Source organism: Lissotriton vulgaris, chromosome 6 (genome assembly GCF_964263255.1).
Source record: "Lissotriton vulgaris chromosome 6, aLisVul1.2, whole genome shotgun sequence".
In the NCBI taxonomy this organism is placed as follows: domain Eukaryota; kingdom Metazoa; phylum Chordata; class Amphibia; order Caudata; family Salamandridae; genus Lissotriton; species Lissotriton vulgaris.
This window is the reverse complement of record NC_141694.1, coordinates 1,013,771,674-1,013,785,626: the sequence shown is the minus strand read 5'-3', so window position 1 is coordinate 1,013,785,626 and position 13,953 is coordinate 1,013,771,674. Positions and strand designations below refer to the sequence as shown.

Here is a 13,953-nt window from a genome sequence, read left to right as displayed (position 1 = left end):
CGTGGATACCATTGTACCAGAGTTACCTATCCCAGAGGAGCCGGTGCATAGGCCCGAATTGGCGTCAGAAACCCTCATGGTTCTGTATGGATGTCGACAAAGAAATGCTGCTCCTGGGAGTACGAAAGGTGTCCAGTGGAATCCAAACATGGATTCTAGATGAGAAGAACCTGAAAGCAGGGGGGACAAAGTCTGGGTCACTTTGGAGTGACCAGGTGCTCGGTAGATGAATACCCACCGATTTTGGGTGCTTCAGGTGTGATGATGGTGATCTTGACAATTCAGCAGCGAGGACCCAGGGACGTCTTGGATGACCAGGAGCCGGAGGTCCCACAAAGGATGTCGAGTGCTGAGGGGTCAGTGTTCGGTGGGAGTACCAACAATCCTTGGCAGCGGCAAACAACGTAGATGGTCAAATTCAGTGTAGATCTAGCCCAGCAAAGACCAGGAGACTCACCACAGCAAGGGGAGTTAGGGCAGGCCTGGAGCAACCAGGGGAGCCCAGATAAAGCAACATTGACCCTCAACTGGACCCACAGGCTGTAGGCACAGGAGTCGCAAGGGGACCTCAGGTGGTTTCACAGGATACCAACTAGCAGGGCACAGAGTGTGAGAATGCCGGAGTCCTTCTCAGAAAAGCTGTGCTGGGGTCAGGGCTACAAGTGGTCTAATGCACTGAATTTGTGCACAACAGCAAGCATGTGCAGCTGCAAATAAACGCGGTGCACAGGGGTAAGGGTATCAGGTCCCCATGAGGTATATCCGCCTCAAACTCAGTGAGAGGGCAGCTCAATCTTGGAGACCTTCAGAGGCCCGCTCCTGTGTTGCTGGAGCCTTCGGAGTCCACAGATGCTCAGGATCAGCAAACCGATCAGATGTGTTACGGTGCCTGTGTTTGCAGGGGAGTGACTCCTTCACCCCAAGGGAGATTTTTCTGTTGTCTTGGAGGTCCACAGGGTCCAGCACGGCCTGTATGGATCACAGACAGAGACAAGACAGTGGACCGCAAGGGAAGACGAAGTCGAGCCCAAGGGAGATCCAGCGAAGTCCAGCCTGTCCTGACGGTGGAAGTGTAGCGGTATCTTCTTGCAGAAACTTGTACACATAAAATCTAATGTCCTGTAACCAGGTAATCCATTTTATATCCACGTGAAAGGGGAGGAACAGGACAGAGGGGTGGATACACCCATGTCCTTTGTCCAGTTTCGTGCCAGAGCAGGAGCAAATGGCTCCCAGAATTGGTTTGAGCTGGATTATGCACAGGTACAGCAAATGTGCCCCTCGTGAAGACTTTCTGGCACTGAGACCGTGCACCCACTCAGCCCCAATACACTTAATCCTGTCTGGGAGGTGGTTACACCTCCCAGTGACAGAATACCTATTGTGCTGCCTTTCACTGCTTGAGCTTGGCTCAAGAGCAGGAGGGCAGACTTGTAGTTAAAGTGTTGGATAGTGGCGAGATAAAATGTACTATTCCCACTCCAATCAGTGCAACAGTAGGGAAAGTGTTGGATTGTTGAGTGGTAACAATTAACACCTTGGCTGCTAGAGGTTTTCCCCTCCTGTGCTGGAAAGTAAGATTTATCATTGTTCATGACGAGCTCAGCTCGTCATAAGCACAGCTCCACTGTGCCTCATGACGAGCTGAGCTCATCATGAGCAGCGAAGGGATTAATATTCTCACTCCAGTCAGTTCAAAATTAGAAGTAACCAAAATATTAAAACACAATTATTTAAAAAATAAAATAAATACATATATGAATATATTAAAATTGTAAATACAGATATATTTAATATTTAAAAATGTTAAACACATATTATAATGTTAAATACATATGACAAATACCTACAAATATTATATTACATAAAATAAATAATTATGAAACAAATAAATATTTTTAATTCGAAATTATTGAGAAACAAAAACATTGATTACATAAATTAACTTTTTGTATTTCTTACCCACATCTAAATTTAAAAAAATACTTCTATAATTAACATTATTAATTACCAATTAAATAAATATTATTAATTAAAAAGCATATCAAAAGTCATAAAATTAATTAACTCCCCACACTTTACCACTATAATCCCCACAACCCACAGCTAAATTTAACTGTACCAAAATTATTACACAATTAGAACTTATTTTCAATTAAAAACCTAATAGTATTTAACAACTAATTATAAAGTAAGTAAAATTAATTTATTTGTCACCCCATACTCCTAAAAAAGTAAAACCCACACACAATTAACCAAAATAAATATCAATTAATCGATCGTTATTAATGATCCATAATATGGCCAGGTCTAAACTGGGGTGGCAAGGTGAGCAAAAGAATGATGGATTTAACCCAGATCTCTTGACTGGGGGTGAATGGTTTGATTTATTCTGCATTCCGTCCATCAATTGTGTGTCTTTTGTTTTCTCGCCCTAAGTGCTCCAGGTATGCCCAGACATGGGTCCTGGGCTCACTGTGCCACTGGAATCAAGCTATCCTGGCTGAAGAGGGGTGAAACCCCGAAACCGGTCCTAGGATGCTTGTTTCCGGTCCAGGGAGGACCTGGTTTGGCAGTTCAGGTTGGACTGTTCCCATGAGGCACGGGGTCAAGACTGATTTGCATATGGCCAAGTATAAACTGGGGTGGCATGGTGAGCAAAAGAATGATAGATTTAACCCAGATCTCTTAACTGGGGGTGAATAGTTTGATTTATTCTGCATTCCGTCCATCAATTGTGTGTCTTTTGCTGTTAAGGGAGGGGCCTGATCAATGGAAGGAGTGAAACTTGAACGGGGTGATTTGGTGATGTAGTGTTTGTGGAAATGACCACACATCAGTAATTTTAGTTATAGGCTTAGAAATAAATCATTATCCTCACTTTCAAACAATTGAAAAATAATTCTAAAGCAAGAGAGAGCTTCTTTGTCTGCTTGCTGTTGCAAATCAGGTCTAGGTGGTAACTCCATTAGCAGCGGCCAAGACCACACCCAGCAGGTGGTTTCCTAGGCAAGACACGACAACCTCATGAGATGTCTCCATGCTAGTCTTCCTGTATAAAAAATTGAGAATTTACAACCAGAATTCCATTGAAGTGAACATCACACTATGGTAATAGAGGTTTCCAGGTTTTACATAGTATGTCCCCTTTCTATTGTGCCATATGTATGTCCAAGTGCAGACTGATTGTGCTGTCTGTGATCATTTGTTTCTAACTCTTTAACATGAGTATGAGAATGAGAATGAGTATGAGTATGAGTAAACTTTGGCTCCATCCAGAGGACAATTTATCTCTCACTTCATGTTATTGGCAATTTGGTGTATCTTTTTGGATCTCCTGAAATGCTTGCATTGCAATGCAAGAGGGACTATTTCATATTTAAAATACATACCCAACCATCACACTTTCTATCTCATTCATTTATCTCATACATGCTGCACCAGTACGACCACTGGTACCTTCTATACAAATATCAATGCCATAATACCATCAGCATCAATATCACCAAATACAAATACCAGCAATATCAATACCTCCACCCCTACACAATAACAAATATCAACAATACTAATATCACAAGAGGTACCACCACCAATATCACCAGGGAAGTGCCACCAATACCACCAACAAAGCAACAATACCACCACAGTCATCATCACCAATACCACCAAGAAACCACTCACACAAATGCAGCCAATACCAGGCACCACCAAACAACACTACAACCACTATGAACGCCACCAATATCACAATCAGTACACCAATGCTAATAATACCCCTAGCCGGGCCACCAATATCACCAATATCAATATCACCACCACCAACAACAGTACCAATACCAATACTACATCCCAGCCAATATCATACCCTGACTACTGCACCACCATTACTACAGCCTAGCCAATACCACCAGCAAGAATACACTTGACCAGTACAAGTGCCACTACCACCACCAATGCCATAAATACCAAAACCAACACCACTCCACCAATAATATCACTACTAATAACAGACCACCACCAATAAAACCAGCACCCATTCCACACCACCATCCATGCGACACCAATACCAACACCACCACAATACCACATACACCACACCACACCACCAAGGCCACCACAACACCATCTCCAATATCAACACTGCTAACTTCTCCAGCAGCAATATCAAAAACACTAACAGCATTACCATTACTACACCACCACTATCACCACCACTATCAAGATTTGGCAAAAACAATAGGTCTTACTTGTGCCATTACAAGGAAATACATTTCTGCATGCCTGTGTTTGCATATGTTGTCACATTAAGGTCAGACCTATTGGATTTCCTAAAGCTTTTTGAAGAGCAAGTTTATCTTACTATGGTTGTAACAAGCCAATATTATTGCAGATGTTGGAAACTGCGTTATAAATCAGACTTTCAAGCTTGGAATAGGAGTTCTTACATCTTCTTACATTACATTCTTACATCTTCTAGAGGGCAGCTCATCCAGTTCGTGTTTTTTCTCTTTACATTCTAATCCTTATATTCCTGAATTTAGAATGGAATGAACAGGACTGCAAATTCCAGAATGAAAAGAAAAACGTGGACTGGAAAAGCTATACATATGGCTAAGAGAAACTTGATATTTCAGGTTTTCATCACTTAATGGAATCTCTCAAGTAGTAGTAAAAGGTGAAAAGTGATTCCATATTTTGACAAACACACAATCCCAAATAAAGTTGATGCTTACCAGACTTAATCTCATTAATTTAGATGTGTGTTATTTTCAGTTCAATCTGCGTGGTACTGTAAGACTGCTCTTTCACATTGGCTACGAAGAAGGAAAATGTGATTTGGGGCATTAACACATAATCTAGTCACTGTGTTGTGATAGAGGACAACGAACAGGGCTTGTTTGTTTCGTTGTTCATGTCGTAAAGTCCAGACGCACTGCAGCAAAAAGGCAAACACGCGGCTGGCTTAACATATTTTGTAACTGACACAGAGTGCAGTGTTTTCGGGAGTTGAGAAAAGTACCTGTTTTGCTTCCAAGCTTCACAGCGAGGATTTACTGCACAAAGAATCTTTTGATGCTAATTTAGTAATGGAAATACAGTCACTGTAGCCAGTTCTGCGGTGTAGTGTACATATATATATATATATATATATATATATATATATATGTATATATATATATATATATATATATATATATATATATATATATATAATGAAAGTTGTGAAATAGGAAAAATCTCGGCCAACATCAGATTAACGAACTCCCATTACTCCTCCATCCTAAATACAACACGACTTTCATTATTATAACATTACAACATTAAATCCTTATTTATATGATTCAGATATAAAATTACCGCACTTATGTGCCTCTCGGGCCCCGTTTTCAATTATGCTTACTTGTGTTTTTTTTTAACCATATTCGTAGATGCTAGTAACAAAAATATTGGTTTTAACTACGAGATCTAGTAATAAACATTCCACGCTGCAACAATCGGCCTCAAATTTTAAATGTTCTTTGCATTTAGATTAACGCCATACTTGATATAATTCTTGTTCACGCAATCTCACTAATAATGATCCAGTTAACAAACAGTCAGGTTTGACAAACTCGTTTGTGCTAAATATGTATATACCCAGTGCTTGACATGGAAAAATAGAAATGTAGGTACTCTGTACCAGAGTACTTGCTTGCTCCTGAAAAGTGCCGATATTCTCCAATCAAAAGTATTACATTTCTCTTGAGAAGTGCCAGTACTCTCCCTTCAAAATAAAAAAGGCGCTGGTACTACTTACCAGGCGGTACCGGCCCTAAGGCACTGCTTATACCACTTAGAAAGGGGTCTGCTTCGCATCGAGTACTTCTCAGGTCTGACCAAGGATAGTATTATAATGGCTCTAGCCAAGGGCCTGGTTTTTTTGCACTTGAGGTGTCTGAAGTTCAGATATTTAACTCAGACTTATTCAGAGTTAATGCATGAGCTTAGAATAAGTCAAAAACAGAGAGAAGTATTCTCTGCTCAGTATTTGTGACCTGTTTTGTTTAAAGGTCATGCACTAACTTAGAGAAATTTGGAGTTATATTTTTGAACTTTAGACACCTCAGGGCATATTTCCGAGACGTTTGAGCCTCCAGTGGCGCAAACTACGAAATCATATTTTTTTGAATGGCCTGATAGATATGGAATAAGGCAAGGCAGTTGCTCTGTGTGCTTCTTTGTTTAAAGGCAGAGTTGAATGGTTGGTACATCGGCATTCCCATACACCAATTCATCGGTTTTAACGCAATTCTGTACCCAGTCATATTCATAGTAAAACAATTGTGTCAAAACTGTACACCTCCTCAAACCAGGCGTATTAAGGAGAAATGTTTTCATTTCACCTTATTTTTTCAGGTCTTAATGGATAATTTTTACACTAGAAGGGTTCCCTTTCAGTACAAAAGCTATGATTTAAAGAACACACACACCCTTTTACAATGGCACAAGGATGTATATTTTGCCAGTGCTAGGGGAGAGAGAATATTAGTCATAATTAGAAGATATGGGGCACTTTTTTCTTTCCCTTTGAAACTTCTTTGAGTCAAATAGTAGTTTTGGGTCCACGTGAATTGTGATGTTGCAATTAGTAGGTCCATTCGATGCAGAAATGATAGAGCAATCTTTGTTCGCACCAACCCCCGATACCATCAGCACACAGAGGCTTGTATTGATGCTGCTGGCCCTTACCTCATGAGGCTCTTTACCGATGATGTCAGGCTTGCAAACTAGATGCGAGGTTTAAACGGGAATGCTACAGGTTCATAAACGCTCAGGCGATCGGGGCTTCCTGTAATAAAACGAGAAAACTGTGAGTTTAAAGTAGATGTAATGTACTTTTTTGTTATTAAACATATCCCAATCTGACATTCGGCGCTTTCAAATAAGCAAAAGGTCTCCACTGAAACAAGATACTTGTGAAATTCCAAAGAATGTAAGTCTCAGTTTTGGCACAGTTTGAAATACTTCACGAATGTTTTTTCAAGAGCGTACTTTCAGTGTTTATATTACATCCCAAACTTACGACGTTGATCCAAATGTGTTCTCATTTAAGTACTCCTATCTTGTTAAACTTCAAAACGGTTTCTTTAATACATTAATTTGGTTTGAATATGTCTTCCAATTGAATAATTTCTCCTTGCGCTTAGAATATGCATGGTTCATAGATGCCGAATAGTACTGTGTCATGTGTGGCATCTTTAGCTAGTCCTGAGAATGTAGCCGTCAGAATTCTACGATCTGGGCGTTGTAGTTTCACTTTTCGAGACAATATGTAGGAGCTTACAGAACACAACTGACTGCACAGCTCTCAATTTACCTGATTTTGGAGAGTGACACTTGCCCTTAGGGACCTTACACCCGCTCACACGCTACCCTCTTTTCTTCACCCGCCTTGCTGCTTTGTGCTATGTACTGTGGCAGGATTTCAGAGACTCTGCTGCTGAACTGGCTGAAATGCCTGCTGACAGAGAGTTTTACAGCCGAAAGAAAAGTGCAGCAAGGCGGAGTTAATTTGAAAAAAATCATGACCTGGCGCAAGCATTGATGTTTATTCAGTAACTAAACCAGAATTAAAAGCTTTAGTCAAGCACCGTGTATTTTGAAAATAGCACTTCACAACACATAAAAAGGTTGAATATTGTAATATTTGAGTCAAAAGAATTGGAAGTTCCCAGCGAAAATGAGTGTTGGCATTCATGAAACAGCATCCCGAAATCTTGCCTGGCAAGCTGCTGCAAAGAATTGAGAGGATTTGCAGACATTTAATCGAGGGAAAAACACGAATAATGAAGCGCTGCAGTGCAGGCGGCGAAACGTCAGTAGGCATAATAAATGCGGGCTAAAGGCAGTAATGAAGGTCTCGAACAAGGTGGTAATTGTACTTTTGGTATTCCTGGTGCGTTATCTTAGACCTTGCATGACACCCAGGGGCATATTCTCAAGGAGCTAAGTTATCGGCACTTTAGCGCAGCAAAAGTCACGTTAAAATTACCGCCCCATTCACAAGCTGGTGTCAACCGCCGAAATCACTAGATTTCTGGCGATAGCATCCTCAAAAAACATCGCCACAGATGACCACGGCAACTATCACTAATGAGATGCAGAGTAGGCGTTCCCGAGCAAAATCCAGCGACAACACCACACCCCATCATTCTCAACGACCAGCCACATCGGCGATAAGATCACAAAACATGCAATAAGGCGCGTTAGCAGCAGGACATTAACACCTGCTCTGACCTGGTGCAAAGTCGGATGGCAACCGGCAACAGAAAAGGGAGCCCAGACCACAGCCACACATGAAGAACAACAGATGCCATGGAGCCACTGATCATGCAGCTCGAAGCCCCAACAGGACCCCAACACCCACCGCCACCACACCCAGGACCGCACCCCTGCCCGGAACCCCACCCCCAACCTGACCACCACAGAGGCAGTGCAGACAAAGACAGCAGAACCCCAGGAAACGCACCAGCCTCACAGACCTAACATCTGACAATGTCATTGCCCACTACAGGCTCAAAAGGACATCCATCCTACGCATCCTGACCATCACCGCCCAACAGGCTCATGGCACCAACACAGCGGACAACAAACATCCCACCACAGACAAATCTGCTGGCTGTGCTGCACCTGTTGGCATCTGGTCCCTCCCAAACAACAACTGCCAGAGTCGGAGGAGTCTCACAGCCAGCCACATCCAAGTCCCTCACACCTGTCCTGGATGCCATCATAAGCTTGGTACCCCAGTACCTATGCGTCCCCCACAATGCGCAGGAACAGCTGCTGACCAAGCAAGGACCATACGCCATAGCTGGATGCACGCACATGTTGGGGGCAATCGACAGAACACATATCCTACTTGTGCCCCTTGGTGACACTGCACACAATTACCTCAACAGAATGCACACGCATCCCATCAATGTGCCGGCAACATCCGAACACCGTGCAATCTCCACCAACGTCGTCGCCCCCTACCCAGGCAAGGTGCATTATTCCTTCATCGTTCGACGGTCCATCATCAACCAGCGCTTCCAGGATGGCACCAATGGAATTGCACGGCCCCTTGGCCAGTACCAAATGAACACCTCACACACCTCAACTCCACAACCATCCAAATCACAACTCTGGCAATGCACACATCACAAACTCACATATAAAATGCAAAACAACATACACACCCACCAGACATGACAGCACAACTTACTAAGGTAACCTGGGCTAGCCGTGAACATGAGCCATCAACGTCATGGCACCTCAGCCACACAATAGCGGAATGTGGTGAGAGGAGGGAACCAGGCATGTGTGAAGTAGGCAAGTGAACCAGGAATGGGTAAGTATACAATGCCAAGTGTGGCAGAGATGTGCTGGACAGACGGCAGTATGCAGAACACACCCATATCCATGGCAACATACACTGCTGGTGTATGGGGTGTAGTGGACAGTGGGCGCAACCATGTCACCCCAGCCAGTGGGGGAGTTTGTGGAAATGTAGCCTGGGCTGGCCCGGCGTACGACAGGCCAGCGTAGGGGTTTGAATAAAAAGCACTTCGCCCTGGGCGTGGTTCTCTTCCAGAATGCTCAACGTCTCTGCCAGGGTGGCACCTCTCACACCTCCACGAGGCCGACGCCTTCATCGTGAGCGGAGTTGCCTGCAATCCTGTGCGCCTGCTGTACCCCGGACCGCTGGACCCCGAACCCATCAAGCCCCCCCCCTGTGCAGCCAGGCCACACTGCCCACCTGCCGACACCGGCGTGTGCCAAGGAAGGTCCACCATATGCCGGCGCAAGTTCCAAGCCCGAGGCCCGTGACCTTTGCAGGCTCTTCAGACCATCACGACCGCCGCAACATAGGCCCTCTTTACTCCTTTCTCGTTGACGTACCCTACTGCTGCCTCCGGCATACACTACGGTCAAGTAGGTCATACATTTTGAACTGAGTCTTGATTATGCAATGGCATAGTACACACATCATGGCTGAGTCATATCTATGTTCTATGTGGGGCCTCCAACTTCGTGCATAGCATTCGAGCTACCCCTGTCTGTGGTTCCTTGCTGACTACCGCCTTTGGCCTACACTGAGTCAGAGTAGGTCACACACTTGCAACCATGTATGCCAAACTTCATATCATTGCACGCAGAGAGAGGTGTAAGAGGAAGACACGGTTCAGTCCGGAGGAGACAATGATCATCATTACGGAGGTGATTGAACACTGCCGACAACTGCTCTGGTGTCACTAACTCTGCATCGTGGGCCAACGACACGTGCCCGTGTGCCCCTGCTGACCGCTGCCTCGGGCTGGCACTGTGGTGAAGTTGGTCACACATATGGAGCTGTGTCTTGATTACATGATTTCTGAGGCCATACATACATGGCAGCCTTACTTCACTGTACACCCTTTGATCAGGTGGCAGCAACTCTGTGCATAGCATCCCAACGACATGTGGCTGTGGGCCCATCCGGCCGGCTGTCTCTGGCCTAAACTGTGGTCCAGTAGGTCACACATTGGGAACTCAGTCTCGATTTACTCATGGCAGATTGTAAATCATTGCACTGGCATCATCGCAGACTGCATCCCATTTCAGCTCCGGGGCCACTAAGTCTATTCCCCGACATCCATGGACACTTTCTGGTTGAACTTTGGTGGCGACTTAGTCTATGGGCTTTGGGTTGTCCTCATCATCATGTCAGTGATACGGACTTTGTTGCAAAAATGAGGGTGTAGCATTCCACTCCTCAATTTGCTTCTTTTAGCCGGCTTCTGCCCTCTGCATCATGCCCTGGAGGACACATTCCACTGTCCCCCGCAAGCCTCTGCCACATCCACTATGGACATCGACGAGGACCCGCTCAGCACTTCATGTGCCCCTATCTCAGTGCACCATAAGTCACCGTTCCTTGCGGTGTGCCTGTGCCACCCCCAGTGCATCCGGGGCTACTAACTCTGTGCAGCACAAGTCAGGGACCCTGTCTGCTAGGATATTGGATGGCCTCTGAGACGGTGGCCTTGGGTCATCAACACCATGTGTCTGTTGCCCTGCGCTGTCTGCAGCATCCAGCCTGAACTGTGGGCCACTGGACTCACACATCTATTCAAGTCCTGAACAGACCGGACGTCGCATCACCGCAGGAGACACACACCACCACCACCAGGGACACCTCCAGACGACAACTGCCAGAGTGGAAAGTGTCTTGCAGCCAGACTATCAGGGTTGGTCATACGTGGATTCCATCATCTGCCTGAGACCCTGCTCTGCACTCCAGGTGCCACTGACTCAGAGCCCCACGAGTCATGGACTGTTTCTGATTGAGTTGTGTGCTGTGGAGAAGTCACACAGCAATGTCATCTCAGGCATTGTGGGAGACCTGGGACGATGATGAGGAAGATGATGCAGGTGTAACACACTCCATTGCAGCTGCATCAGGTGTTTCCCGAAGGGACACAATCCTAGACATTTTCTTCACATGAGCAAGCTCAGCTCTAGTGCCCCAACATCAGTGCAATGCAACTCACAGACACTTCTGTTTGCATGTTGGGTGACCTCTGTACTTGCTCCGGCTACCACCATGATGCTCCGTGCTTGTCTCTGTAATGCTGGTGTTTTCTGTTTCCATTTCCATAGTGTTGACTGTAAAAGTTGCTGCCAGCACCAGCCACACTGTGAGGGCTGGCTTACACTCACAGCCAATACGTGCGAGCTGGCTTACACTCACCCCACACCCATTCAGCACAGGCGTCACTGTACACGTGTCCCTGCCAATAAAGGATCCAGGTGCACATGCCTATAGCCATTTCCACAAACTATCTCAGTGTGTCAGTGTGGTCATGATGTATGCATGAGGGTCCCTGGGACTACAACATTACATTGTGTTGTGTACAGCAGGTGCAACCATGTCACCTCTGGCAGCGGGTAAGACTTTGGAAATGCAGCTTTGTCGTCACCAGCTCAAAGCGTGGGAGGAGTGGACTGGGCTGTCGTATGGAGGTCCTGTGCAGGGTGTGTATGATGATTCCTGGGTGTGGTTCATTGCAGGAAGAATGCATGTGTCTCTGTTGAGGTGTGGGTCTCCTTTGTGGAGTGTAGGTGGTGCCTGGTGAGACTTGAACACCCACGTGTGTGATCTAGTTCAGCGTCCTTGTGCTCTGACCCCACCCGCACCTGTGCGGCCACCTGTTTTTGGCATTCTGACACCTGGCGTTGGAATGCTATGTGTGCCGAGGTGGAGTGTTGGGAGCCAGTCGTGGGGGCGGGTGCTCCCTGCTGTGTGGTCTGTGGCTTGGCTGTACTGCTCCTGGGGGTGGGTCGCCTAGGATGTCCATGGGCTGTTGTAGGGCGTTGATGTCGAAGCTGTGGTGGTCCTCTCCAACATCACTGATGAGTAGTCTGGTCTGCTTTGCTGGAGGTGTTGTTTGTCCCTCTGCAGAGTGGGAGCTAAAGAACGGTGATGGATTAAACCCAGATCTGTTGACAGGGTGTGTGTTTGATTGGTTCAGATGCTCCGTCCATCACCACCCCCTTTTGTACCGCTTTGTTCGCCAGGGTATGTTCAGACGTGAGTCTCTTGCTCATTTTGCCACTGGATTCAAGCAAGCCTGGCTGAAGACGGCTGTAATGCCAGAAACCAGTCGTAGGAAGCTTGTTTCCGGTCCAGGGAAGGCATGGCTTGGCAGTTCGGGCTGGACTGTTCCCATGAGGCACAGGGTCAGACTGATTTGCATATGGCCATGTCTGAACTGGGGTGGCAGAGTGGGCTAAAGAACGGTGATGGATTAAACCCAGATCTGTTGACTGGGTGTGAGTGTTTGATTGGTTCAGATGCTCCATCCATCACCACCCCCTTTTGTACCGCTTTATTTCAAGATGGAGGGCATTCATCTGTTACGGGACCTGCTTCAACCGGAGGACTGGATGGTCTGCTTGGATCTAAAAGACGCGTACTTGGTGGTGCCTATATTTTCCCCACATGGTCGCCTTCTACAGTTTATGTGGAGGAACCAAGTGTCCGAGTTTGTCTCACTCCCCTTCAGGCTTTTGTCAGCCCCATGGTGCTTCACCAAGGTTCTCAAACCGGTGGTGGAAACACTTCACACCAGGGGCTTCCGTCTGATCATATATCTCAACAACATACTCCTCTTGGAACAATACCTGGTGCGACTATCCTATCAGTTGCAGGAGTAAGTGAACCTGCTCCATGGTTTGGGGTTTATAATTAATACCAAGAAGTTGGTTCTGACCCCTTCCAAATAAATGACGTTTCTGCAGTTCATTGTGGACTCGGTGTCCGATACTCTGAGCCTTTCGGCCGGGAAGATTTTCAAGATTCGCAGGGAACAGCGGAGGATGTTATCCAGATATTCCACCTCTCTCCGACAAGTGGCGCGGTTGGTGGGACCTTTGAGCTCCTAGATTCAGCCAATCTTTCCGGGACCGCTCCATTACAGAGCGTTGTAGCACCTGAAGGCCTTGCATCTCATCTCTGCAAGGACCTCCAGTATTCGGATCAGGTCCCTCTGATCGACGAGGTTTCTACGGAAATGACTTGTTGGCTAAACCACATGGAGGCCTGGAATGGAAGGGCCATCTTCGGGTGCAAGCCGGACCTCATAATAGAATCCGACGCCAGCAAATCGGGCAGAGGGGAAGGCTGCGGGGACTCCTTTACAGGAGGAAAGTGGTTCATAGACAAAAGTCAGCTCCACATCAACTGCCTGGAATTGATGGTCGGCTCCATCGCCCTCCATTGCTGTACGAAGGAGAAGGCCTCCTGCAGTGTGCTTCTGAAGATGGACAACATGTCGGTTGTCAGGTATATCAACCACTTAGGGGGAATGAAGTCCAAGGCATTGTCAGATCTTGCCAAGGACTTCTGGAACTTCTGCCTGTCACACAATGTGTTAGTACTGGCGGAAT

General features: G+C 46.0%; 1 protein-coding gene across 3 annotated transcripts in view; it reads right to left on the bottom strand.

The window, feature by feature from the left end:
- Positions 1-13,953, bottom strand: part of VIT (vitrin) — a 1,955,513-nt gene that overhangs the window by 1,673,827 nt on the left and 267,733 nt on the right. For all 3 annotated transcript variants that reach the window (XM_086927073.1, XM_086927074.1, XM_086927075.1), the window contains exon 2: positions 6,733-6,832. The gene's annotated coding sequence lies outside the window, so the exon portion shown is untranslated. The remainder of the gene's footprint in view (positions 1-6,732; positions 6,833-13,953) is intronic.